We start from the raw sequence: 27,989 nt of genomic DNA on the forward strand, positions 1-27,989 counted from the left end.
GAACTCCTACAAAATGAGGTAGCCTTTTGAACAGACCAGAAACACCTCAGGATGACCACACCAAATATACCTCAGGTTTTTTGCCCTTCAGTTGTCCTTTTCCTCACCCAAAGTCAGGCAATTAGACTACTCTTGTCTTGAAAAAAAACTAACAAGAAAACAAAACTCTTATGTTGGTCTCATATCATTTAGTTGTGCTAACTTTTAGCTTTTTCATTTTTATAATCAACCAATAACTTTAAATAAATCCACTAATATCATTAATTAAGTATCTTACAACCTGGATCACAGTCTTTCCACTACCAAACACAGACATATTTTCTATGAATCACCAATCCCATCATGGGAATGAACATTTCTTGAATCTGCTCATGTCTTCTACTCTCTCTCTGTCTTTCTGTCTGTCTCTGTCTGTCTGTCTCGCTCGCTCTCTGTCTCTCTCTCTTTCTACACACAGTCATCACCAAACTGCTAAACTTCAAAAAACTTCAATTACTTCAATTATTTCTGGACCAGTTTTAGTCCCTGGTAATCTAGAAAATGCCATGTCACTAAGATGACTAGTTTTGCTGGGATTCTCAATATTTTATTATAGTATTTGCCAAAACTATCCTAATATACATAAACCAGAATTTCAGACTACTCAACACTTCAGCAAAACATCAATGAAAATGGTAGACTGATTTCATTATGATGCATCAATCTACCAAATAAAATGTACCTAATTTGTACACTTCTTAATAAGCCTACTTTCTCTATTCTGCTCTTCTCAACTCTCCATGACTACTTAGATTTTTTGTACACTTTGCTTAGAGGATTTATTTTCCAAGTCCCAGCTAATTTTATGAGTACAACCACATTACCTAAATATCAGAAAACAATAGAGACTTTCAAATAGGAAGTTGTTTCAATATCTAGCCAATATATTTGCAAAATTATCTGCATCTATATGCATCCCATTTTCCCATCCTCTTGTTACAATGGGAGTACAGTCCTCCTTTCCAATGACATTTCTCTACCTGTCCTCTGTTAAGTAAAAACCCACTCACCAAGCCTCCTACTCTTAAAAGGATCTCTCCCTCCTTCTTTTTAATCTCTTACTATCTATTGATATCCAAATAGCATTTACTTTTACATCTTAAAAAATCATCAATACCAACAGACATTTCTTGATCACATATTTATTTACTCAATAAACATTTTTTTAATATTTATTATTTTTCAAGGAATAATCTACATCATGAGGATATAGGAATCTACATAATAAACAAAATCTCTGCCTTCACAGAATAAAAGAAGCAAAGTAAATAGGAAATTTGGCAGCAATTTAGAAAGCAAAAAAAGTTATATGCAGAAAAATATGCTGGAAAAAAGGATAAGGCATAGCAAATTTAGAGGGAGACTGTAATTTTAAATCAGGTCATAAAGGATACACCATCGAGAAAATACCTTGAGTAAAGACTTGAAAAAGGTAAGATTAAACCAAGAGGATATCTTGGAGGCCAGTATCCTAGATGGAGGAACAGCAAGTACAAATATCCTGAGAAGGAGCACACTTGTTAAAAGAACAACAAAAGACGAATGAAGTAACAGAGGAGTGAGCAAGAGGTAGAAGAAATGAAGTCAGAGAAGCAACGGGACACAGAATTTTACAGGCCCTTCCCTGTAAGGGCATTGACTCTTGCTTTGGGTAAAATGGAAGAAAAATTGGAGATTTTGAGCAGAGGAGTGGCACAATCTATAAACCAAAATGAAGATTGCTACATAAAATTATCTGATTAATGAGATCAACATATCTTAATATGTTGAGATATTAATTAATCTCTAAGAAGAAATACTGAATTAGGAATTGGAATACATATTTCATGGTCTGGAGAGATAAACTGGGAAAAACCCAGTATATAGAGGGCATATAGAAGTTATTAGACTTAAGTTGATTACTAAGAGAGTGAGTATAGAAATTACAGAGAAGAGGTCCTAGAAATAGCCTAATGACTCCAAGGGTAAGGAGTAGAAAGCATTTAAGGGAATGAATGGGAACATTTATCTGCTTTTTATTTCATTACTTGTGCTTTGGGTGTAAACTCTAAGATACCATTGTGCCTAACACAAGATCTTGAAGATATTTTCTTCATTTGTTTCTAGAAATTTTATAGTCCTGACATATATTTAGGTCTTTCATTAATTTTGAATTAATATTTGCATATTAATAGAGTATATTGATTTGTATTTTAAAAGAGTCCCTCTTTTATTCTTTTGCTTATTGATATACAGTTCTCCCAGCTCCATTTTTTGAAAACTATTCCTTCTCAATTGAGTGGATGTAGTCATCTTGTCAAAAATCACTAGGCTGTAAATGTGAGGTCTATTCCTGAATGCTCAGTTCAATTCCTTTGGCTAAGATATCTATCCTAATGCCAGTATTTGGATACTGTAGGTTTGCAATATACTTTAAAGTCAGGAAGTGTGACATGAATTTTGTTCTTTTTCAAGAGTTTTTGTTTCACATTCTTATACAAGTCCATTTTATTGATGCATATTAATGAAGCATAAATCCATCCAAAGTGTACAATCAATAATAATCAGTAAAATCACATAGTTGTGCATTCATCACTCCAATCATTTCAAGAAAGAACAATTTCTTTATTCCAGTAAAAGTAATAATACTAAAAAACAAAACAAACAAAAGTCATCACCTCTCAATCTCTCTATGCTTCGCATGCCATACATAGCTGCTATTCTGTTTACTACAGTCTAGTATATTTTTATTTTGTAAAAACATTCTTTTATATGCAGTATCACCCATATTCATATTTTACATGAGATTTCACTATTATATGCAGTCCCATGTTATATTTTTTAGCTTTCCTTCTAGTAATCCATATGTCTTTAGACTTTCCCTTTCAGCCACTGCCATATCTATTTAAAAGTAATGCTAGTCACAAACACCATGACCTGCTTTCACCATTTCCACCCATCTCCAAAGATTTACAAAGAGCCTTTTAACCAGTTCTGCAAAGATTAACCATCAGCTTTCCATTCTCTACCCTCATTCTATGTTCTGGTGATCTACATTCTAATTATTAATTCCATAAATTTACATAATATACTAGCTTTATATAAGCACAATCATTCAGTATTTGTCCTGTTCTGTCTGGCTTGCTTCACACAACATAATGTCCTCTAGGTTCATCCATGTTGTCATACACTTCACAACTTCATATCTTCTCACTATCACATAATATTCCATCTTGTATATACACCACAATATTGTTATCCATTCATTAGTTGATGGACACCTGGGTTGTTTCCAACTTTGGGCAATCATGAAAAATGACAATATGAACATCAGTGTGCAGGTGTCTGTTCCTGTGGGTGCTTTCAGTCCTTCTGGGAATATCCCTAGACATACCCCAAGACACCTACTATTTAGAAGGACAATTATCAGAGATTAAGAGAGACCTCTGAAAGCAGCAAAAGTAAAGCATCACATACAAGGGAACCTCAATAATATTAAGTGCCACCCTCTCTTCAGATACTATAGAGGCAAGAAGAAAAAGAAAGTTACTGAAAGAGAAAACTGTAAGCTAAGAATTCTGTATATGGCAAAACTGTTCTTCAAAAATGAGGGCAGGGAAGTGGACTTGGTCCAATGGATAGGGCTTCTGTCTACCACATGCGAAGCCCGAGGTTCAGACCCCAAACCTCCTTGACCCATGTGGAACTGCCCCATGCACAATGCTGATGTGCGCATGCAGGGATGCCCCCCACATAGGGGAGCCCCACGCACAAGGAATGCACCCTGTAAGGAGAGCCTCCCAGCAGGAAATAAAGTGCAGCCTGCCCAAGAATGGCGCTGCACACACAGAGAGCTGACATACAAGATGATGCAACAAAAAGAAACAGATTCCCATGCTGCTGACAACAGAAGTGGACAAATAACATGCAGCAAATGGACACAGAGAACAGACAACTGGGGAGGGGAGAGAGGGGGGAGAAAAATAAATTTTAAAAATCTTAAAAAAAAAATGAGGGCAACTTTAAAGTCTTCAAAGACAAACAAAATCTGATACAATATGTTACCAGAAGACTAGAATTACAAGAGATGTGAAAGGGAGTGTTGCAGTCTGAAAGGAAAAATCAAGGATGAGAGACTTGGAGAAAAAGGTAGAAATAAGATTATTAGTGAAGATAAATTAAAGGGTAAAAAGAAAGATAATACTATGTTGTGACAGCAGAGACCCAAAGGGCAAAATGTATGAAGTAAATAATGACTTTACAGTGATAACATTGAATGTTAATGGCTTGAGCTCCCCAAACAAAATACATAGACTGATAGAATGGGTAAAATATATGTGCCAATGCTTATTCACTGTTGGTGGGAAAATAGAAAGCACAGCCACTGTGGAGGACTATGTCAGTTTGAGATTATTTTTGTGAATCCCAAAAAGAGAAAGATTATGTTTGTAAACTAACCTTTTCCTCTGGGTGTGATGCCCTTTGATGAATTAAATTCATTGAGGCACCTTTGATTAAATTCTCTTGATAAAATCTATTTAGGGCTTCTGATTGTGCTACATCAGTAAAGCATAACTCAGGGTGTGTTTCTGCCCCTTGGTGGGATGATATAAACAGACACTCACTCAAGAAGTCACATGTGAAGAGAGAGAGCTCTTTCATTTTTTATCCTGGGGCCACAGTGACAGATGAGCCAATCACCTGATAGTTTGCCACTAATTTTTAGAAGAAAGCAGGGCAGCTGAGAAAGCTGGGAAGGAGATGACCCTTATTCCAGGAGAGGGGAAGCCCTGAGAGACAAGCCCTATGCCAGATTGCAACTAAGAGAGAGGAATCCCAAAGGGGAAACCTGACCCCTTGCAGAGATCAAAGACCATCTTCCTGCAACAAGTGACAATTGACTATTGAGAAAGCAATCTTGAATTGCACTCATGAGGGCTCTGTAACTGTCATATTTTATTCCAAATAAATATTCTTTATAAAAGCCAAAAGGTTTCTTATATTTTGCATCAGCACCCCTTTGGCAGACTAATTCAAGGACTATTTGGCAGTTCCTAAGGAAGTTGATTTTAGATTTGTCATGTGGCCTGGCAATATCACACTAAGTATATATACAGAAGAACTAAAAACAGTGACATGAATAGACATCTTCACACCAGTGTTCTTAGCAGTACTATCCACTATTGCCAAGAGTTGAAAACAATCCATTTGTCCATCAACCAAAGAATGGATAAACAAATTGTGGTGTATACATATGATGGAATATTATGCAGTGGTAAGAAGAAATGAAGTGAAGCATATGACAGTATAGATGAACCTGGAGGACATTATGCTGATTGAAGCAAGCCAGACACAAATGGACAAATACTGTATGACTGGACTATTATGAAGCTAATATGTTATGTATATTCATGGAACAAATATTAGAATATAGGTCACCAGAAAATAGAATGAGGTTAGATAGAGAAGGGAAAGTTGAGAGTTAATCTGTGCAGAATTGATTTAAATGTCATTTTTAAATATTTGGAGATGAATGGAAATGGTGAGAGCACATCATCTGTTCATGACTAGCAGAGGTATTAAATGGGTATGGCAGTGGTTGAAAGGGAAAATCTAAGGACAGGTATATTACTAGAAGGAAAGCTAAAAAATATAAGATGAGATTGTATAATACAGTGAAACATCATGTAAAATATGAATATGGATGATATTGCATATTTAAGACAGTTTCTTACAAAATATAAATACACATATACTAGAGAAAAGTAAATAGAGTAGAAATTATATATGGCAAGGGAAGCGTAGAAAGATTGAGAGGTGATGAGTTTTTTGGTTTCTTTAAAATTATTATTGTTATTATTGTTATTATTATTATTACTGGAATAATGAAAATGCTCTAAAAGTGATTGAAGTGATGAGTGCACAACTATGTGATTATTCCAAATACCATTGATTATATACTTTGGGTGGATTTATGCCTTATTAATAAATATTAAAAATTTGATTTGTTTAGAAAGTAAATAAGTATTAATAGCAGAGGCTTTTGTTTTGTTACAGCCTCCCTCCCCATGGACCTTGGAAGTAGGACTGCAACCCATTACTGGGTCCATGGTTCAAATTTGAGCAACTAACATGAACAATCCTAAAGACCTAGAACAGTTGAGTGAAGAATGAAAGAAGAGCAGTAACACAGACTCCTACCAATAATTCCCTACAAAAGAGAGAGAGAAATTGAGCATCAGTGTAAACTCACCATCATAATCAGATGCCTACACAACAGCAAAAAATTACAAAAAGAAAGAAGCTGATGAATGGAACCATTATATAAAATCAACACAGCTCTATCTTAAAGGGCACCCATTTAAGTACATCATACTAAATTTCGATACATAACTCAATTAATATAGCAATCCAACCTGAGAGTTATGCAGTAAAAACATTTTCTTCTGCTATACAGTTATTTTTGTTTGTTTTAGTTTATGGAGTTTTTGTTTTACAGAAAATTTACAATTGCTTGACACAGATAATAATTATTTTTATTGATTTTACACTGTTCTTATCATAAATTTGAATAGTTTGTTTAGCTTGTTTTACATTTGATTGTTTATTAATATGAACTTTACCTTAGTTCTTTTGTAGATGTGTTTTCTGCTTTATTACAGATATATTCTCAATTAGTCCAAAATGTTTTTTAGGAACCTGTTATTTTTGTATTAAATTGACATACCACTCTTTTCATATATTTTTAAACATTTTTTGAGATCTTTCACATTATGTTTGAATGTATTAAGGCATATCCTCATTTATTTTACTCTTTAACTGTTTTTTTCAGAAATTACCAAAGTTTTACTATATAAATTACAAAATTATTAGATTATTTTATTTTCCATTTTTTATTTTTTAAAGGTTACTTCAATTACATAAGTGTTACAGAGAATATATAGGGAATTCCCATATGCCCCATTCCCCACACCTCTCACATTTTCCCACATTAACAAATCTTTCATTTGTATGGTACATTCATTGCAATTGATAAACCCATTTTGGAGCATTGCCATTAAGCATTGATTATTTTACATTGTTGTTTACACTCTCTCCCATTTGAGTCTGTTGGTTATGTCTGGATAAATAATGGCCTGTATCTGTCATTGTAAGGTCATTCAGGATGATTCCCATGTCCTGAAAATGCCCCCATATTACACCTGCTTTTCCATCTCCCTAACCCCAGAACATTCAAGAGTCACTGCCTCCACAACAATGATATTTCTTCCATTGCTGGAATCACATAAGTCTAGAGTAGAATACTAGTAAGTTTATTTAGTCCATAGTTTGTTTCCCAAACCTGAAGACTCTGGGATGGTGGTGCCCACTCCACCATTAATTGAGAGAGTCTTTGATCCCATGCATCTGATTGATGGAACTCACTTGCTTGTAGATGTAGGCACTCTTGGTTCCTTGTTTTGTTGTTTGTCCTTCTTCTTCCTGTTACTAGTCCTGAGTAAGTCCATTGACCTGAAGAGTAGGTGTTGCAAGTCCATTGAGATTAGGGCTCAGCTGGCACACGGACACCCCAAAAATTTAAGTCTCTTGGATGCACACCTACCTTCTCTAATACTAATCATAGGTTCAAATAGAAAGAAGAATCATGCTAAAAGAAACCACTGCTGAGTCTAACTCTGTAACACTGGGGAGCATAAATATCAGATTAGGGCTCACTGGCAAGGGGTCAATTTCCTGAGCTATCTGCCCTGACTATAGTGTTTGGATGTCTCCGTATCCCAAAGGAGCTTTGTTATTTGAGGTAGTATCCACTTTGGCTGTCAATGAGATCCTGTTGAAATGTACATAAGTGCTAACTCTGGGATGGCCTCCCTACTCACTTTGAAGTCTCTTAGCCATACAAACTCATTTGCCTTTAGCTTTTGCCCTCTTGGTCAAGGTCTTCTTTCTTTTTTACAGATGCATTCTGTGTTGGTACCTGGTAGGAATCCCTTGGTGACAGGGAAGGTCGTCCCAGGGAGTCCCATGCTAGGAAGACGTTACCACTTTTATATGCTTAGTTTGACTTAGAGGGAGGCCATAGTTGAGCAACAAAGAGGTTTCCAATAAGTAACTCTTAGGCACTCTAGGTCACTAGGCTAAGTTTCCATTTCAAGAGCAAAGGCTTATAAGCATAGTCATCAATATCAATGGTCCTTCAATGGACTATCCTCCTTCACAAGTTATTGTCCCTGTACATGGGTCATTCTTGTTGTTCCAGTAGAGAATGTGGCAGAGTTCCCCCAGATGGGAATTTGATATTCTTTTGGTTATTGTGTGAATCTCCACCCACTGTGATAATGCCCCATGAACATCTGAACACATTTTTATGCCTTATATGTATACCCAGTGAACTTCCTCCCATGTATCACCCCTCACTGACACCTATACCAATGATCATTGTCTGCCACACTAATCTTTTTGTGATCTAAAACCTCTTCAAAAATGAAGCCAATGAAATAGTCATATACAACTAATAAGAAAATGAAGTAATAATCTTAGTTTTATACATAAGAATTATAATAAAGAAAAAATTAATAAAAAGCAAAAATAAAATAATATTTTAAAAATTAGGATATTAAAAATAATAAAAAATACTTAAAGAAAAAGCAATTTTTTGGCATTTTGCCTTTTGTCACTGTAAGACTGCTGTCCTGTATTTACAGTGGTGCTTTCTTCCATTTATTCCCCCAGTGTCTTACTTTTTTTTTTTTCCATTTTTTCTTCAAAGAGGTTTTGGGCCACAGTAGAGTCATGTACAGAACACAGGGGATTCCCATATACCCAACATCTTCTCTGTTTCTTCCTTTCCCCAATCAATAACATTTTATGTATGGATAGTACATTTGTTACAATTGATGCACACATATTGAAACATAACTGCTAACAACTGCCAATGGTTCACATTATGGTTTACATTTTGAACAATATACTTTTATAAAATCTGATAAAATTTGACATTTCCTGTATTCATCATTGCAAGATCTTGTAGAATACTTCCACCACCACCACCCCCCCCCCCCCCTGCAAATGCCCCTTGTTCCATCTATGTTATTCCTTCTTCTCCCCCTCCCCTTCAGGACTATGGTGACCAGGAGGTTTCTCTCCTTGAAGGAAATGATTCATAATTACTTGCATCTTCACTGAGGGCTTGATGCACTAGTCTGTCCTCCCCTATTAGGTACTGCTGATGCTCTCAAGTGACTCCATTCCTTCTGTTTGAGAACATAGCAGGCCTCCCTAAGATGGGAGGGCAACACCTTTCTGCTCATTATGTGGGTCTCTATTCAATGATACAACAAACTAACCAAAATGATCACCCTAGATGCCTGTCCCTGGTGCACCCTGGCCCAAATGACCCCATCCAACAACCTAAACCAGTAACCCTTCCTTTTCATATTGATAAATGAGCATTCCCAACATTGTAATTGCAACCACATACCTGCCAATCCCAGTGTTCAGCTGCTACTTCCCCAAATTCAGGGGACCATTAACCCACTCTCTCCAACCTAACCCCCTCTCAAACATGCACTAGCCAAACCAATATTATCACTGTATCCCTGTCATGTCACTTCACTGCACAAATACACTTTTTCACCTTGTCATAGATTTTGCATGTATTTGCATTGACTCACAATATTCTTGTTTTCCATTTCCTGTAAAGCTTTCTTCCAGATTCTAGCTGTGTGAGTCTACTCAGTTTACTTAATTTATATCATTGAGGTCATGGAATATTAGTATTTTAATGCCTGGCTTGCTTCATTCAATATAAAGTCCTCAAGGTTCATCCATGTTATCCAGTGCGTTAGTACTGTATTCCTTCTTACAGTTGAGTAATATTCCATTGTATGTATATATCACATTTTGTTTTTCCATTCATCTGTTAATGGGAATTTGGGTTGATTCTAACTTTTGGCAAAAGTGAATAATGCCGCTATGACCATTGGTGTGCATATGTCTGTTTTGTGTCCTTGCTTTAAATCCTTCTGGGTATATACCCAGCAAAGGAATTCCTGGATCAAAGGGCAGATCATAGTTAGTTTTTTGACAATTTTTTTGCCAAATTGTCCACAATGACTGCACCATTCTACATTCCCACCAGCAGTGGATGAGGGTTCCCATTCCTATGCATCCTCTCCAATACTTTTAGTCCTTATATAGATAGATAGATAGATAGATAGATAGATAGATAGATAGATAGATAGATAGATAGATAGATAGAGTTACCATTCTAATGGGTGTAAGGTTGTATCTCATAGTTTTGATTTACATTTCCCTAATAGCTAGTGATGTGGAGCATCTTTTCATGTGATTTTGAGCCATTTGTATTTCTTCTTTGGAGAAGTGTCTATTCAAGTCATTTGCCTGTTTTTTAAATGATTTGTCTTTTTATTTTCAAAGTGTAGAATTTCTTTATATACTATAGAAAATAGACTCCTATCAAATATATGGTTACCAAATATTTTCTCCCATTGGGTAGGCTGCGTCAAACTCATTTGAGGTGCCAAAGTTTTTGATTTTGAGGAGGACCCATTTGGCTATTTTTTTTCTTTCACTGCTTGTGCTTTGGGTGTGAAGTTCATAAAACAATTTCCTATTAAAAGGTCCTATCAATATTTCCCTACATTATCTTCTAAAGTCTTTATGGTCTTGGCTCTTACGTTCAGATCTTTAATTCATCTTGAGTTAGTTTTTTGTATGAGGTGTGAGATGGTGTTCCTCTCTCATTCTTTAGGTATGGATATACAGTTTCCCAAGCACCATTTATTGAAGAGACCATTTGCTCTCAGTTGAGTGGGATTGGTGTCCATGTTGAATATCAGATGCCTGTATATGCAAGGATCTATATCAGAACTGTCCATTAGGTTCCATTTGTTGGTATGTCTATCATTGTGCCAATACCATGCAGTTTCTTTTTAAAAAATTATTTTATTTATTTCTCCCCCCCCCGCCCCCACGCCCCCCTCAGCTGTCTATTCTCTGTGTCTATTTGCTGCATGTTCTTCTTTGTCTGCTTCTGTTGTCAGCAGCACAGGAATCTGTGTTTCTTTTTGTTGCATCATTTCATTGTGTCAGCTCAGTGTGTGTGTGGCACCATTCCTGGGCAGGCTGCACTTTCTTTCATGCTGGGTAGCTCTCCTTATAGAGTGCACTCCTTGAGTGTGGGGCTCCCCTATGCGGGGACATCCCTGTGTGGCAGGGTGCGGTCACCCCTCGGGCTGAAGTGTGGTTTGCTGGCCTGGCGGGGGAGCAGCCGCGGCAGGCCAAGCCGCTGCCCCCATAATAGGGTGGCTGGTCGGACTCACCGCCACCCCTGAAGGGAGCTCGGCATGGGCGCAGAGTGCCCTCGGGTCTCCCCTTCTCGGCAGCCATGCTTCCGCGGCCGCCCCTCCTCCCGGCTGGCGCCACACGATGCCTGTGGGGCGGCACCCTTCTTCTTCTTTCTCCCTGCGCAGGCGCAGGGCGGAAAATTCCAGTCTGCCCTTTTCCCCTCCCCCAACAGCAGCAACAGCCAGGCGTGGGCGGAAAAATCCAGTCTGCCCTTTTCCCCTCCCCCGACAGCAGCAACGGCCAGGCGTGGGCAGGAAACTCAAGTCTGCCCTCCACCCCAGCAACAGCAGCCACCAATCCCTAAACCCTGCCCCTTCCCCCAGCAACAGCGACAGCCAATCCCTAACTACCACCCCTCCCCCGTCCAGTACCGCCCACTGACCTTTCCCCGGCAACCAATCAGAACACGGCGTGGCTTCGACCAATGAGCCTTCCCCAGCCCCTATAAAACTGTTGCCTCTCCCTCAATAAAGTGGACTTGCGTGTTTACCTTATCTCCGCGGTAGTTCTTCTGCCGTGTACCCTCCAGTCCTGAGAGCCCCCGACAAGGGCCTGGCCTCCCTTGTCCCCAGTTCGTTGCCTGCTTCTCCGGGCGACCCCTTGGTCGCCTGCTTCTCCGGGCGACCCCTTCGTCGCCGGCTTCGCCGGGCGACCCCGTCAGCCCGTCACAACCCCTTGTGAGACCGATCCCTCGTCTGCTGCCGGACCGACCCCTCATCCCAAGTGGGACCGACCCCTCATCCCAAGTGGGACCGACCCCTCGTCCAGAGCTGGACCGACCCCTCGTCCGCAGCCAGACCCCACCTCTACCGACTGAGCAAGCCGCCGCAGCAGGGCACTTCCTTGCACGCATTAGCACTATGCAATATACCATGCAGTTTTGACCACTGTAGCTTTGTAGTATGTTTTAAAATCAGGTAGTGTGATTCCTCCAATTTCATTTTTCTTTTTCACTATATCTTTGGCTGTTCAGGACTTCTTGCCTTTCCTAATAAATTTCATAGTTAGTTTTTCCAATTAAGGAAAAATGCTGTGTTGATTTTTATTGGGGTTGCATTAAATCTGTATATCAGTTTGGATAAGATAGATATCTTAATGAGGTTTAGGCTTCCTATCAATGAACAAGGAATATTCTTCCATTATTTAATTCATCTTTGATTTCCTTTAAGAGTGTTTTGTAGATTTCTGCATATAAGTCATTTACAACTTTAGTTAAATTTATTCCTAGGAATTTGATTATTTTAGTTGCTACTGTAAGTGGTATTTTTTTTTCTTGGTTTCCTCCTCAGATTGCTCATTATTTGTGTGCCAAAATGATACTGATTTTTGTGCATTGATCTTACAACCTGTGACTTTATGGAACTCATTTATAAGATCTAAAGGTTTGTTGTAGATTTCTCAGTGCTCTCTATGTATCATGTCATCTGCAAATAGTGAAGTTTTTACTTCTTCCTTCCCAATTTGGATGCCTTTTATATCTTTTCTTGACTAAGTGCTTGAGCAAGTACTTCTAACACAATGTTAATATGTGCAGTGATCATGGACATCCTTGTCTAGTTACCATTCTTAGAGGAAAGCATTTAGGATTTTACCATTGTACATGATGTTCACTATAGGTTTTTCATATATATCCTTCATTATGATGAGGAAGTTTCCTTTTATCCCTGTCTTTTGTAGTGTTTTTACAGAAAGGGTGCTGTATTTTGTCAAATACTTTTTCTGTATCTATAGAGAGTTTCAACTACATTTCAGTTTTTTCTTTTAATCTGTCTTTATGGTGTATAACATGGGTTGATTTTATTATATTGAACCATCCTTGCATACCGGGAATGAAACCCACTTAGTCATGTTAAATAATTCATTTGATGGAGTATTGAATTAGCAAATCATATTGGATTTTATCATCTAGGTACATTAGGGAGATTGGTCTATAGTTTTCCTTTCTTGTGTGTCTTTGGTGTTGATATTAAGGCAAAGTTGGCATCATAGAATGAGTTAAGCAATGTTCCTTTCATTTTTATTTTTTTGGGAAAGTTTAAGCATGATCAGTGTTAGTTCTTCCTGGAATGTTTGGTAGAATTCACCTGTGGAGCTGTCTGGTCTTGGGATTTTCTTGGTTGAGAGGTTTTTGATGACTGATTCTATCTCACTCTTTGTGATTAGTCAGTTGAGCTCATCAATTTCTTCTTTCATCAATGTAGGATGCTTGTGTGTTTCTAGGAATTTGTCCATTTCCTCTAAATTATCCAGCTTGTAGGCATATGATTTTTCAAAGTATACTCTTATTATATTCTGTATTTCACAGGGTTCAGTGGTGATATCCACTTCCTCATTTCTTATTTTGTGTATTTTCCTATTCTCTCTTTTTTTATTTGCTAGCTTTGCTAGGGATCTTCTCAAAGAAAAATCATTGGTATTATTTTTTCTATTGTCTTCTTTTCAATGTCTTTTAGTTCTGCTATACTTTTTGTTATTTCCTTCTTTCTACATCCTTTGTGATTTGTTTGTTGTTTTTCTAACCCCTCCAGGTATGCAGTTAAGTTGATGATTTTAGCGCTTGCTTCTTTTTTGTTATATACATTTATGGCTATGAATTTCCCTCTCATTGTCACTTTTGCCACATCCCATAGGTTTTGATATGTTGTGTTGTCATTTTCATTCACTTCAGGGTAGTTATTGATTTCATTTGCAATTTCCTCCTTGACTCACTGTTTGTCTAAGAGCATATTGTTTAATTTAAATATCTTTGTGCTTAATCTGGTACTCTGGCCCTTACTGATTTTCAGCTTCATTCCATTGTGGTCAGAGAAATTATGTTGTATTATTTCAGTCTTTCAGAATTTATTGAGAGTTTTTCTGTGACCTAGGATGTGTTCTATCTTAGAGAATGATTCATGTGCACAAAGAAGAATATATATTCTGCTGCATTTGGTTGTAGTGTTCTATATATATATTAGGTCCAGATCCTATATATAGTCTATTCAAAGTCTTTGTTTCTTTATTAATTCTTTGTTGAGATGTTCTGTCTACTGGTGATAATGGTATATTAAAAAGCCCCCCACTATAAGTGCAGAGGCATCTATTTCTCAACTTAATTTTTCCAGTATTTGCCTCATGTATTTTGAGGTGCATTTGTTAGGAGCATAAATGTTTTTGATTGTTCTCAAAATCTTGAAAGATAACCTTGTTTATTAGTATTTATTGTCTGTTTTTGTCTCTTACAATAGTTTTGCATTTAGAGTCTCTTTTGTATAATATTAGTATCTCTACTCCCACCCTTTTCTGGTTATTGTTTGCTTGTAAAAATATTTTCCAATCATTTATTTTCAGTCCTCTTGAATTCCTGGATCTAAGTTTTATTACTTGTAGACAGCATATAGATGGATCATATTTCCTTATCCATTCTTCCAGTTTCTGTCTCTTGTCTGGTAAGTTTAGTTCATTATCACTTAATGTTATAATATTATTGTCATGGAATTATTTATATTAGCCATATTTTATTGGGATTTATGTATGTCATATATTGTTTTTATTACTCTTTTTGTCTTTTTAGCTATTCTTACTCTCTCCTCCAACTCGCTCTCTCATGTTTGTTTTTTCCTTTCAACCTGCAGAATTCCCTTTAACATTTTTTGAAGTGCAGGTTTTTTACTGACATACTCTCTTAGATTCTGTTTGTCTTCAAATGTTCTGAACTCTCCCTCATTTTTTAAGACCAGATTTGCTGGATAGAGAATTCTTGGCTCGAGTATTTTTCTTTTAGTATCGTAACTATTTCATACCACTGCCTTCTTGCCTCCATTGGTTCAGATGTGAAATCAGTATTTTCTCATACTGAGTTTTCTTGTACATGATATTTCTCTTTTCTCTCACTGCTTTTAGTATTCTCTATTTGTCTTGAGCCTTGGGCAATTTGACAAGTATATGTCTTGGAGTATGCCTGTTGGGATTTAGACTGTTTGGGGTGTGCTGTGCTTCTTGGATATGTACAACCATTTCCTTTAATAGGATTGGGAGGGTTTCAGTCATTATTTTTTCCCACACTCCTGCTGTCCTCTTTCCCTTCTCCCTCTGGGATGCCTTTAATGCATATGTTTTTGTATTTTGTGTTGTCGTTCAAGTCCCTGAGTCCCTGATAGATTTTTTCTATCTTTTTATCTATCTGTTTTATTATCTGTTTAATTTCAGATGTACTGTCTTCCACATCACTAATTATTTCCTCTGCCTGTTCAAATCTGCTCTTGAGTGCTTCCATTGTATTTTTGATTTCTTAAATTGTGTCATTCATCATTATCATATCCATTATCTTTTTACACATGTTTATAATTTCTTCAGTATGTTCTCCCAGTATCTTCTTAATATCCTTAAACTCTTCCTTCACTTCATTAAGTTGGTTCATGATATTTGTTTGGGCAGCTCTGATTAGTTGTTCCATGTTCTGCATCTCCTCCTGAGTTTTAGTACTTTCATTGTACTGGGCCATGTCTTCCTGTTTGTTATAAACAGCTAGTCATCTGTTTATCTTGGTTTGTTTGTTCAGTTGACTGACTTCTCTCTCTGCTCTCTGCTTTTATTTATTTTTTATTGACTGTGGGATGATTTCACTTTGACACTTCATTCCTCTTATTTTATTTTCTTGTCATTGTCTATGTTCCCTTGGAAAAAATGTTGGTACCAGAAAAATGGAAGATACAGGAAGAGAAAATGAGGATTAGTAGTAATAATAGTAAAAAGTAGAAGCAGGACTATACAAGACATAGACAATTGAATAGTTAACCTGAGTAAGAAGTACAGAAGAATAAACTTTGAAAAGTGGAACAGAAACAATGATAAATGAAGCAGTATGGAGAAAAATATAGAATGAATTAAAAGTCCAGAATGGTGAGAAGAGCAGAAAAGAAACAATAGAAGAGAAAAGGAAAGAGAAAAAAAATTGAAAGAAAAACAGAAAATAAAACACAGAGAAATTAGGAGAAAGAAATGAGTACAAAACAATTTTAAGACCATGTCAAAAGAGGTGGAATGAAAGAACAGAAAACATAAAATATAAGAATGAAAGAGGGGAAAACTATAGCATGGGTTGAGAAAATTGGGAAATGTATGGCTGCATTTGTCCACAATACTGTATTTTTTATTTATGACTACCTTCTTCCACTACTCCCTTTCCATATCTAGCACCACAACTAAGTAGAGCTCTTTATCTGAAGTGTCACCAAAAAAACCATGTATCTACAACTGGAGGCAAGAGAGTTCCATCCATCTGCTCCATAATATCCAATCCCCCTCTCAGTAAGAGGTGGAGTGGGCATCACCATCCCAGAATCCTTAGAGTTGGGTAATGAACTATGGACTAAAGTAGACTTACTGATAGACTTACTGTGATTCTAGCAATGAAAGAAATTATGTCATTGATGTGGAGGCAGTGGCCACTAGGGGTTCTGATGGGAGGGAGTGGGAAAAACTGGTATAATATGGAGGCATTTTAAGGACTTGGGAATTATCCTGAATGACATTACAATGACAGATACAGGCCATTATATATTTTGCCATAACCTACAAAATTGTGCAGGAAAGAGTGCAAACTAAATGTAAACTATAATCCATGCTTAGTGACAATGCTCCAAAATGATTCCATCAATTGTAATGAATGTACCAAACTAATGAAGGATGTTGTTAATGTGGGAAAATGTGGGAGGAGTAGGGAGTGGGGCATATGTGAATCTCCTATACATACATACATACATACATACATATATATATATACACATACATACATGCATATTAAAATGGCTTTTAAAAATATATTGATATATATTGATTGATATATATTATATATGATATAAAATATATTGATATATTGATATATATTTTATATCACTCATACATTAGCATACATAAACAGTAAGTGTATAATAGTTGTCAACTTACAAAACAAACATATATAACATCAAACAAACATATAACAGCTCACCCTACCACCAATAACTTGCATTGTTTTTAAACCTTTTTAACTAATAATAAAAACTAATAACGATACTAATAATTAAAGAGCATTGTCAAAATATTACTACTAAACAATTTTCCCCTAACCTATCCTACTATTATCTTTATATCATTTAAATATAAACATACATAAACAATTATGTGTATAGTAAAAGTTGTGAACTTATAAAGCAAGCATGAATAACATCATACAGGGGTCCCATACATCAACTCTTACCAACACCTTGCATTGTCATGAGATGTTTATTACAAATTATGAAAGAATATTGTCAAAATCTTACTACTATTCATAGTCTTTATCTTACAATTGGTGTGTTTTCCTCCAACCCCCATATTATTATTTTTTAAAAATATTTTTTATGACAGAATTTGTAAACTTATAAAACAATCATGCACATGCGCAGAATTCCCAAACAACACCCCTCCATCAACACACCACAATGTGATGTGTCATTTGCTACAGATCAAATAATATCATCTGCTTGTTACCATGTCCATAGTGTACATTTGACTCATATTTTCCATACTGCCTCAGTATCAACATACATATTTCCCATAGATGTAAAAATATATTATTACTACTAATCATAGCCCATAGGTCACTACAACTGTATTTTTCCCATGCCTTTCCACATTCCCAACATGCTGTAGTAGTGATCATATATTTGTTCTACCTAACAAAGGACACTCTTGGATCTGTACCATCAACCACAATTCTCATCCACTTTTTGGTTTACTGTGCTATCCACTTCCTAGATTATTCCCTAACATTCTTTCAATTGACATTTACATAACTTGACTACCATTTTCAGTCATATCCCCATTTATAACCAAGCAGTTACTCACTGTGTGTTATCATCCACTCTATACATTTCCATACCTTTACAGTAAAGCTAATTAAGACTTCTACATACATTAAGCATCAGTAGTCCACTCAGTTCTTCTCTTATCTCCTTTAAGAATCCATCATCTACCACCAGGTCTTGAAGATATTTTCCAATAATTTCTTCTAGAAGCTTTATTGTTCATGCTTTTATTTTTAGGTTTTTTGATCCATTTTGAGTTAATTTTTGGATAAGGTGTGAGATAGGGGTCCTCTTTCCTTCTCTCAGCTATGGATGTCCAATTCTGTCAGCAATTTCTGTTACATGGATTGTCTGCTCAAGCCACGTGACTTTGACAGGCTAGTCAAAAATCACTTGACCATATCTGTAAGGGTCTGTTTCTGAACCACAAATTTGGTTCCATTGGTCTATTGTGTCTGTCCTTAGGCTAGTACCATGCTGTTTTTTACCACCATAGGTAGGTATTATGATTTAAAGTCTGAAGATGAGGATTCACCTTTCCTTTTTTTGATGTTTCTGGCTATTCAGGATTCCTTACCCTTCCAAATAAATTTAATGATCATGTTTTCAATGTTTTCTTTAATGCTGGTGGAATTTTTATTGGGATTTCATTAAATCTGTATATCAATTTGAGTAGAACTGACATCTTGATGATATTTAGCCTTCCAATCCATGAATATGGAATATTCTTTCAGTTATTTAGGCCTTTTTTGATTTGTTTTAACATTGAATTGCAGTTTTCTGAATACAAGTGCTTTACATCATTGGTTAAGTTTATTCCTGACTATTTGACTTTTATCTGTCATATTTTATTTTCACCACTCTTTTGACACTTTTAGTTACTTTTATTGATATAATCTTCATTTCTAGGCTCTCTTCCAGGCCCCTCTCTCTTGTCTTTTCTTTTCAGGCTCTGGCACACCCTTTAGTATTTCCTGAATATCTGGTCTCTTGCTTAGAAATTCCCTCAGTTTCCATTGATATGTGAATATTCTAATTTCACCCTCATTTTTGAAAGACAGTCTTGTTGGATATAAGATTCTTGGCTGAAAATTTTTCTCTTGTAGTATCTTAAATATATCAGACCACTCTCTTCTTGTCTCCATGGTTTCTGGTGAGAAACCAACATTTAAACTTATTGGATATCCATTGTATGTTAGGCATTATATTTGTCTTGCTGCTCTCAGAATTCTCTTTGTAATTGGCCTTTGACATTCTGATGAGTATGTGTCTTGGAGTTTGTCTATTTGGATTTTTCAGATGGGAGTACGTTGCCCTTCTTGGACATGGATTTCTGTATCCTTCAATAGGGTTGGGAAATTTTCTACCATTATTTCTTCAAATATTCTTTCTGTCCCTTTCCCTTCTCTTCTCATTCTGGGACACCCATGACATGTACGTTTGCATGCTATTTGCTGTCATTTAGTTCCCTGAGACCTTGTTCAATATTTTCCATTCTTTTCTTCATCTGTTCTTTTGTATGTTCACTTTCAGAGGCCATTTCTTCAAGCTCACCCATCCTTTCTTCTGCCTCCATAAATTTGCTGTTATATGATTCCAGTGTTTTTTTGTTTGTTTGTTTGTTTCATTGATTGCACCTTTCATTCCCATAAGATCTGCTCTTTTTCGATGTATGCTTTCAAATTCTTCTTTGTGCTCATCCAGGGTCTTCTTAATATCCTTAATCTCTTTAGCCATCTCACTGAATTTATCAAGGAGATTTGTTTGAACATCTATGATTAGTTGTCTCAACTCTTTTATGTCATCTGGAAGCTTATCTTGTTCCTTCAACTGGGCCATAGCTTCCTGTTTCTTGGTGTGGACTGTAATTTTTTGTTGGTGTCTTTGCATCTTGCTTACTAGAGTATTTATTCTGGGTGCAGTTTTTCTCTTAATTTAGGGCTTCTTATCTTTTCTCCTTTGCTGTTTGTGCAGTAGAAGCCAAGCATGTAGTTGGTTCTGTGAGTTGTCGGGCTCAAGCTGCCCTCATTGTGCCAGGGACCAATGATGCTTTTTCCAACTTTCTCCTTTGCCAGGTGTAGAGACAGAGTCACAGCATGTGGAATCATCCAAGTGCAGGCCTAGACTGTAGTTGCCCAGAGAGACTAATGAAGCTTCACACACCTTTCTCCCCTGCCTGGGGCAGGGATGGAGCTGCAGATGTGGGCAGCAAGCTATTCAGTACAGGTCCAAGATGACTGCAGTTGCCCTGGTAGACTTCTGATTTTCAGTCTATGGCCAGCTAAAGTTACCTGCAGTTACCTGTATAGGCTGGTGCAATGCTCCTCAGCCTCCTCCCTGCCAGAGGCGGGGTTTATGCTTAAGATAGGGCTGCAGGCTGATCTGCATGAAAGAACCTGGTTCCTGCAGACACTGAGAGTTTCAGTCAGCCAGGCTTCCCCTCAGACTTGGGGTGGAGTCAGAATGGTGGCTACTGGCCTCTTTTTTACTTGGGCTGTCTCACACCCCAGCTGTTACCAGGGTTATACCTTAGCCAGCTGAGTCTAGCAATCAGCAGCTGAAATTGGCAGCCAACCATCTCCTCCTCCCCTATTTCTTTGAAATGGAACCTCCAACTATAGCCACAGAATAACCCCTGGGTCGGCTCGTGCTGCCAGAGTAAGATAGTCACCGGCTTCCACAGCTTGGCTGGTAATTTCCCAGAGAGGCTTGTTCAGGTCCCCACAGCTTCCACCCTGCTGGAGGTGGCACTGGGGCCAGGTTAGAGCTGCAACCTGATCTGGATGGAAAGAAGCCAGTCCCCACTAGCACTAGTATTCTTCAGTCCATCCTGCTTCCTCTTGTGCCAGGCATGGAGTTAAGATGGTGGCTCCTGGCCTCTTTCTTACTGGAACAGGCTCAAACTTTAGCTGTTCTCAGGATTATACTGTAGCCCTCTGAATTTACTCATCAGTAGCTGAAATTGGTGCCCAACCATTTCTTCCTCCCCCATTTTGGGGAAATGGAGCTTTCAATTCCAGCCGCGGAACAGCTCCCAAGGTGGTATGTGCCTCCAGTGGAGGATGGGCACCAGCCTCTGTGGTGTAGAGTGCTCTGTTTACCAGTCTTCTCTGCAGTTGGGCAGTCTCCTACTTTCACTCTTTCTTGGATGTGGCAGGATGCTCTTCTGGTCTCTTGGAGCCCCCAAACAGGTACTTCAGCTAACTCCAGAGAGCTCTGGGTGTTTGCTAACTGCCCTGTAGCAGAAGCTGACTCTGGGAGCTCCTTACACTGTCGCTATCTTGCTGGTTCTCTAATCTTCTATATTTTTATGTAACATCTATGTAATCTAAAGATCTTTTAAAAAATAAAAATTTAAAAAATATATTTAAAAATGACATAAGTATTGTAAAAACAACACAAGTATTTTAAGATTAACTATAGTCATTGGTTTATTTTATTTATAAATTCATAGATTTTGTTGGTTAATATAAGCAGTTGTTGATATTATGTTTATATATGAAATTTTGTTTATTTATAGGTGTTTTTGAGCTTTTAATAGACAAATTAAAAATATAAAAGATTTTCATTTCATTTAAGACAGATTCAAGTGAAAAGCACAACGACGTTTGTTTTATGAATAACTTTCCTTGGCTTCTGTCATCACATTTTTCTAGAGGAAAAAAGTAAACTATGGTTTTAATATTATTAGGCAGTAATGAAGAGAAGATGGAGAAAAGGGATTCATTGAAGAGTTTGATAGAAGGGAGTGGAAGTATATAAACAATATTTTCCTTATTTGTTTTCTATCCAGCTTTTTAAATTACATAATTTTATTCTTTGTATTAAGAAAGATAAGTTGCTTTCCTTTATAAAATAATTTTAAAATCCCTAGTCTCACACAGTTGAAAATCTGTTTCATTTTCTTTTATATAGAAAATGATATCTTTTCTGCTCGCAATTGATTCAAAGACTTCACTGAATTTTCAATGTAACTGTTAATTATCTCAGGAATAGATAAAATTGCTTTTAAGGTTTATAAGTTGATTGATATTTCTAAAATGTGTTCAAATATTCTGTGTTTGTGCTGTTTTTGTGAGAGGTTATCCAGGATCCCTAGTTATGTTTTAATCATCTAATTAAATGCACTCTACCATCTTGAATAATTTGAATGAATAATATGTATTATTTGTAGTACACTACATATTTTAAGCTTATGGACCAAAAAAAAAAAAAAAACCACTATAATAAATTGAGTTTAGTCATCTAAAACAATTCATAGTCTGACTTTTGAAAACTGAACATACCAAAACTATTCCATATACAACTTTCTTATGTTCTATAGAGACAGCAGTAGTTGCTAGTGGATTTTATGTATTTGTAAATTCTAAGGATAGAGAATTTTTGTGTTCTTTCTTACCATTATTAAATTACAAAATTATCTGCAAAGCTGCACGATTGTTTTACTTAAAAGTAGAGTACCATGGACAAATGGTAATTTGTTTTTGCTTCATATACCATTTATTAAGTTTCTAAAACTTCCCTTGAAACAGCACAGTGAAGATCTTATTGTAACATTTTAGATGAATTTAATATGCAGTGATTTTTTTCATATAAAAATTGCTTTTGAAAAAATCACAGTATTTTTCAGTTTTATGACATCTAGTAAGAATTATTTTGTTTGAAGAAAAATACTTTTTCCAAAATGAGTTGGTGCTTAAAATAAGGTTCATACCCTTATTTGTTAGATGTGGCACATGCATTTTCAATGTGATTGACCAAAACTGAAATCCACTGAGGACTCTGTGCACAAATAGATTCAAATCATTCAGTGAAACTGCATTTACTGCTATGTTCTTCATCCTCTTTTCCTTTCACTTGCGTCCATACCCAAACTACATACAATTTTATCTCCATCTACACTACTATGACTCTGTTATTTCCTGCAAGATACATTATATTAACACATCATGATTAAATATAGTAGGCCCTTAAATAAGGTTGTGGCAATTAATGACTTTTAGTATTGAATCTTATTCAGCTTTCATGGGCCAGAAATTGCCACTTAGGTAAAATGAATCTAAATTATATCTTTTAAAAGATTTTCGTCAAGGTCAATATCTAGAGAGATAAATATCTAGTATGCTGTTTAATAAATCAGTGAGTGTTCTAAAATAAAAATAAGGAAAATCTAGCATTTCACAATCTTTACCAGAACTTGACTGAAATTATTCTTTCACAATTAATAGATAATTTACCCAGGAGAGGCTATTGTTTAGTAAGGTGTTTGTTTTGAAGGAAGTGTGGAACATGCGTTTTAAATTATAAAATAAATATATTTAATAATATAATAGATGAGGAGTACAAATTTCTGGAAGTATGATCTTTTGTGTAACTGTGCAATGTATAATGAAATTATAGCAAATTTACACTAAAATCATAATAACAGCTAACATTTCAGGGCTTACTGTGCACAACTTTTGCTTTCTTCAATGTGTAAGGATTATGTATTTAATTCTCAAAATAACATTATGAGATATATATCAATGTCATATTTCTATAGATGAGGAATTTGGAATACTGAAAAGCTAATAATTTTTCACAAGTTAAGCTATTAAATACTGGAAATAGGAGAGGAAATGAGGAAGTTTTGTTCTAGAAAAAAATTCTTAATCTGTAGAGATGGATGCTGAAAAATTAATATTCTAGATGACACTGAAAAAACTAATCGAATAAACTACTTGAAAATTAAGTAAATTAAAATTTGAATTATTTAATTAAAACTAACAACTTGGATGACACAACTGAGAATTGGAATATATTTCTTTTTTTTTTAATAATTTCTTTTTTTTTTTTTTTAATTTATTTAATTCCCCTCCCCTCCCCCGGTTGTCTGTTTTCTGTGTCTTTTTGCTGCGTCTTGTTTCTTTGTCTGCTTCTGTTGTCGTCAACGGCACGGGAAGTGTGGGCGGCGCCATTCCTCGGCAGGCTGCTCCCTCCTTCACGCTGGGTGGCTCTCCTTATGGGTGCACTCCTTGCGCGTGGGGATCCCCTACGCTGGGGACACCCCTGTGTAGCACGACACTCCTTGCGCGCATCAGCACTGCGCATGGGCCAGCTCCACACGGATCAAGGAGGCCCAGGGCTTGAACCGCGGGCCTCCCATGTGGTAGACGGACGCCCTATCCACTGGGCCAAATTTCTTTTTTTGACCTATTATGACTAGTTGACTCTGTCAAGGTACATCTTGGAACAAACGTGAGAAATGGGGCATTTAAATATGCTTGTAAAGTTAACCAGTTGAAGTGGGAAGAATGAGGGTGAGCATCTGGTTTGCAGCAGGAATATTCAACAAGAAGCAAACTGGGAAGATGGAGTAGAATCAAATTGTAAAGGCATAATCAAGATCAAGATCTCGAAAAAGGTGTTGTTAGTAACTTCCCAAAGCTCAATTTCATAGCCTGAACAGAATGAGATGGAAAGACAAATCCTACTAAGAGTGTTTATAAGTTTTTAGTATTTCTTTTTATTTTAAACAAAGAAGTTCTTAATTTCCCTTGCTGTTAATTTCATTCAGCAAAAAGAAAAGGAAGTAATTGTGATGTTCATTATTTCCTAAACAAAATGTCGCTTTATTCCCTAAAGGTTAAGAGGAACTATTGGAGACTTAGGCAAAAATCATCTGTCATTGTATAATTTCTGATTGTCAAAAAGAGATTTGAGCAGACCAACTGTACGAAATTTTATAAAATTTGAAAAAGTTAATACTGAAAGAAGAGATGTCATTCTGTGGTTGATAGTATTCCTGACTAAATGACGAGTGTCTATGTAGCATAGTGTACAAAGCCAAAAAGGAGAAAATTTTGTAGACATGCAAATATGTATTTTAGGAATATAGATGAAAAAGTCAACTTTCAACTTACAGCGGTTGAAAGTTTAATTTTCACTCTGCAAACAAAGGAAAATGATCAAAAAATATTTTTTAAAATACTTAAGATGAAGATCTAAGAAGATAATTTCCTCATGAATACTGGCAATCAAAGATAAAGAATGTGACATAGGCCCTCCCTGACAGCATGCACCAATACTAAATAGGATGGTTTTAAGATATGTTTTAAATTCAAATGCTGGCCTTGTGGGCTAAAATGAATAGAAATCAATACCCAGACTAAGGAAATGGGAAACATTATAAGGGACACTGCAGTGTTCTGGACCTCCAAATGACTAAACTTTCAGGGTGAAGATAAAAGAAGGCCAGGCCATACTCTAACATACACACACACACACATACACACACACACACACTAAACCAATGGCTGCCTAGTTTCAAGCAGAACAAAGGAGGAAAAAATCTGAGGGATATTTCATGAAAAAAAAACTCAACCAGCATCTAGACCTACAATCATGTGGCAGCCCAGGGAAGCATAATTTTGTTTTAATAAAATTTGCCTTGACATTTGCCTTTGTCTAGATTGTTAATTCCTGATAATTGTCCCAATTGCCTGGCAGAACCAAATATAAAACTCTCCTAAAAGAGGATATATTCATCCTAGGCCTTGGGGAGCCAGAATGTGTAGTTTTTCAATAGCAGAGAATAACAGTCTTTCAAAGATAATAAATAGTCATTTTCAACTCAGAAAATATAAAGAACAAGAAAAAACACCTATATTAAAAACAGAGCTGTTCCTGAATCAGTATTACTTTTATTAAATGCATATATGTTTATCATATTAAAATAAACTAAAATCTGTAAATTTTGGCAGGTAGCAGAAAACTGTGTCAATTAAAATGACAAAATTATCAGAAAACAACAGCTGTAAATGGATAACAACCCTAACTAAAATAAATGTTCAGAAGAATATTTATCATAGACTGAACATTAGAGAACTGGTAGATAGATAAGAAAAACTATCCTATATCTAATGCAGACAGAGAAGATGTTTTCTTGCTTCTGACTCCATGAATTTGTTTCTTCTACTTATTTCATGTAAGTGAGATCATAATATTTGTTGTTTTGTGTATGGTTTATTTCTCTCAGTAGGAGGTCTTCAAGTTTCATTCACATGGTGAATAACATTCTATTGTATTTATATAACACATTTAATTTATCCATTCACCTGTGGATGGACATTTGAGTTGTTTCCTCCTTTTGGTAAGTGTGACTAATGCCACTATAAATATTGTGCAAATATTTATTCAAGTCCCTGCTTTCAATTCTTTCAGATATAAGCCTACAAGTAGGATTGCTATTTACTGTTTCCTTTAAGAGTAGCCATCCTAGTGGGGTGTGAAATAGTTCTCAACATGGTTTTTATTTGAATTACCTGAATGTCTAATGATGTTGTTCAGTTTCTCATGGGTTTATAGGCCATTAGCGTATCTTTTTTTGAAAAATGTCTGTTAAAGTTGTTTGCCCATTTTTAATGGCTTTTTATCTTTTTATTGGTGATCTGTAAGAGTTCTTTATATATTCAAAATATTAAACCCTTATCAGACAGATAGTTCCGAAAGATTTTTTCCCATTCTGTAAGTTATATTTTACTTTCTTGATAAAGTCCTTTAATGAACATTTTTTTAAATTGATGAAATCTCATTTATCTAATATTTGTTTTACTTGTAGTTTGGGTGATAAACCTTTTATTTAAGAAAATAGTAAATTTACTTTTAGTTGTAAGAAATAATACAAAGAAATGATGTATGCAAATTCACCCAGATTCCCCCAATGCAACACTTTAAAAACCTGGAGAACAACAGTACAACCAGGATATTAACATTGCTACAATTAAGATACAGAGCATTTCTGTCCATGCAAGAATCTCTAAATTTACTCTTTTATAACTTAATTGATATTTTCCTAAACCCAACTCATCCTAAACCCCTGTGAACCACTAATCTGTTTTCCATGTCTATAACTTTGTCAAATGAATTACAAAATATTATATATTGGGATTATACTGTAAGTAACCTTTAGGGATTAGAATTTTTCTCTCAACATAATTAACTTGAAAGTTATCCAGTTTGTTGCATACATCAATACTTTGCTCATTTTATTACTGTGTACTAAGCCATGACACAGATGCATGACAGTTTGCTTAATCATTCACTGTTGAAGAACATCTGGATTGATTCCAGTTTTTGGCTATTATGAATAAAGTTGTTATAATGATTTGTGTACCAGTTTTTACACGAACAAAAGTTTTCACTTATTTGTGATAAATGCCGAGGTCTGCAATTGTAAATTTAGAAGTTAGCATTTTAAAGAAATAACCAAATTCTTTTCCAAAGTGGATGTACCATTTTACATTCCAACAAGAAACATTGCAGAGGTCAAGTTTTTCTGCATTTTCACCAGCATTTAATGGTCTCACTTTGATTTTAGCCTTTCTGGTGGGTATAAGTAATATCTCATATGGTTTTTATTTGCATTTCCCTAATGGCTTACAATGCTGAACATCATTTCATAAACTTTTTTTGCCATGTATGTTTTTCCTTTGGTAAAATGACTCTTCGTGCCTTTCCAATGTTCTAATTTGATTACTTACTTTGTTACAACTGAGTTTTAAGATTTCTTATATATCATAGAGATGTATGGTTGTCAAGCATTATTTCCCAATAAATAATGGCTTTTTGATCCTATTAGTAAGGTTTTGCACAGAACAAAGAATTTTATTTTTTGTGAAGTCATGATTATATGTTTTTCTAGATTTAACTTTTGGTATAAAGTATAAAATACATTCCTTTCGCTCTAGCTCCAAGAATTTTTATTTTATTTGTTTAACAAATGTTTCATAGCTTTATATTTTACAGTTTAGT

Source organism: Dasypus novemcinctus, chromosome 1, assembly GCF_030445035.2.
Source record: "Dasypus novemcinctus isolate mDasNov1 chromosome 1, mDasNov1.1.hap2, whole genome shotgun sequence".
NCBI lineage: Eukaryota > Metazoa > Chordata > Mammalia > Cingulata > Dasypodidae > Dasypus > Dasypus novemcinctus.